A 1,986-nucleotide genomic window follows, 5' to 3' on the forward strand; every position below is an offset into this window, starting at 1 on the left:
AATAGCATATATCACATCTAAGCCTCCAGTCATTATGAACAAACAATGTTTAGTTAGGCTCAGGTTCTGAATGGTAACGCAGATGCTATGATAAAGCTGCATAGCAACCAATGCCAAAAATCTAGTACCTTGTATAAAAGCAATCATTTATTTAGTGCTTATCCCTAACCTGTTGATACATTAAGTTGAACTATTGGTAAGAATAAAACTGTCCAGGAATAAGAAAATACACTTAAATGTGGTGTAGCTCAAATAGCAGTATATTAATTTGGGGGCTGGAAGAGAAAATTTTAAAAATATAATAATTATGGCATGGGTTTACATAAATTTTGGACTGCCTCCAGTAGTGTTTTTCCAGTCCCTAACAGTGATGAGTTTTCAGTTAACCTTTACCATAGAAATTCTAGCATCACAGATATTTTTCAGTATGATTGGAAGCTATGCACAAACTAGTCCTACTGGAAACAAAACATCAATTAATGTTCTTTTAAAAAATAATCCGACTGTCTTAAAGAATGAAATTTGATTATATATGTATATATATTGGTTTCCATATGTTACTAATTGTTACTAATGCTTTAGGCCTGAAAAAGTAAATTGTTACTATACAGTATAGTGATATGAAGATATTAAAAAACAAACAAACAAAAAAACAAAACGAACAAACAAAAAAGCAGCAACACCAATAAACTTCCATATTTAAAGAAAACAAAGTTGATTAGCCTACTAGCCACAATTTTTAAATGCAGCTACAACATCCCAGCCAGGTGCAGATTCTTTCCCTGTCCTTGAATACCCCCAAAACCAAAAATACGTACTATCTTCTTCTTTTTAAGTTCAGCTTTTTTATTGAACACATTATAAAAGAGGTTTAGTCAAAAAGAGCAAAGCCCATGTCATCATGAGACTCCTCAGATTCTTCTTTCTTTGCTTCCACTTTCCTCTGCTCAGCTGGAGCAGCAGAGGCACAGGGGGCAGGACCTCCTGCTGGAGCAGGCCCACCAGTCCCGACGTTGCAGATGACGCTCCCAGTGTTGACGTTGGCCAGGGCCTTTGCAAACAAGCCAGGCCAAAAAGGTTCAACATTTACACCGGCTGCTTTAATGAGGGCATTGATCTTATCCTCCGTAACGGTCACCTCATCTCGTGCAGAATGAGGGCCGAGTAGATACAGGCGAGCTCGGAGACTGAGGCCATGGTGCGGGTGAGTGTGGGGCTAGCGCTGCCTGATGTGGTGCTAGTCACCGGATGAAGTCAGGGCCTCACCGCAATGCAGCCTTAGCTTCCTCGGAAGGACCGAGCACCCTGGCGGCAGCTGACAGAAGCATACTACTTACTTACTTTCTTTCTTTCTTTCTTTCTTACTTCCTTCCTTCCTTCCTTCCCTCACTCCCTCCCTCCTTCCCTTCTTCCTTTCTTCCTTCTTTCCCTCCCTCTCTTCCTCCCTCCCTCCTTTCTTTCCTTCCTTCCCTCCTTCCCTCCCTCCTTCCCTCTTTCCTTGCCTCCTTCCTTCCTTTCTTCCTTCCCTCCCTCCCTCCTTCCTTTCTTCCTTCCTTCCCTCCCTCCCTCCTTCCCTTCTTCCTTCCTTCCCTCCTTCCTTCCTTCCTTCCCTCCCTCCCTCCTTCCCTTCTTCCTTCCTTCCTTCCCTCCCTCCTTCCTTCCTTCCTTCCCTCCCTCCTTCCTTCCCTTCTTCCTTCCTTCCCTCCCTCCCTCCTTCCTTCCCTCCCTCCTTCCCTTCTTCCTTCCTTCCTTCCTTCCCTCCCTCCCTCCTTCCCTCCTTCCTTTCTTCCTTCCTTCCTTCCTTCCTTCCCTCCTTCCCTCCCTCCTTCCCTCTTTCCTTGCCTCCTTCCTTCCTTTCTTCCTTCCCTCCCTCCCTCCTTCCTTTCTTCCTTCCTTCCCTCCCTCCCTCCTTCCCTTCTTCCTTCCTTCCTTCCATCCCTCCCTCCTTCCCTTCTTCCTTCCTTCCTTCCTTCCCTCCCTCCTTCC

The 1,986-nt window shown here is 44.9% G+C and overlaps 1 pseudogene; it reads right to left on the reverse strand.

Annotated features, from left to right (window-relative positions):
- Positions 1-871: 871 nt before the first annotated feature.
- LOC101028693 (large ribosomal subunit protein P1 pseudogene) lies at positions 872-1,197 on the reverse strand (annotated as a pseudogene).
- Positions 1,198-1,986: the final 789 nt, after the last annotated feature.

The sequence above is a fragment of the Saimiri boliviensis genome, chromosome 1 (assembly GCF_048565385.1).
Source record: "Saimiri boliviensis isolate mSaiBol1 chromosome 1, mSaiBol1.pri, whole genome shotgun sequence".
In the NCBI taxonomy this organism is placed as follows: Eukaryota; Metazoa; Chordata; class Mammalia; order Primates; family Cebidae; genus Saimiri; species Saimiri boliviensis.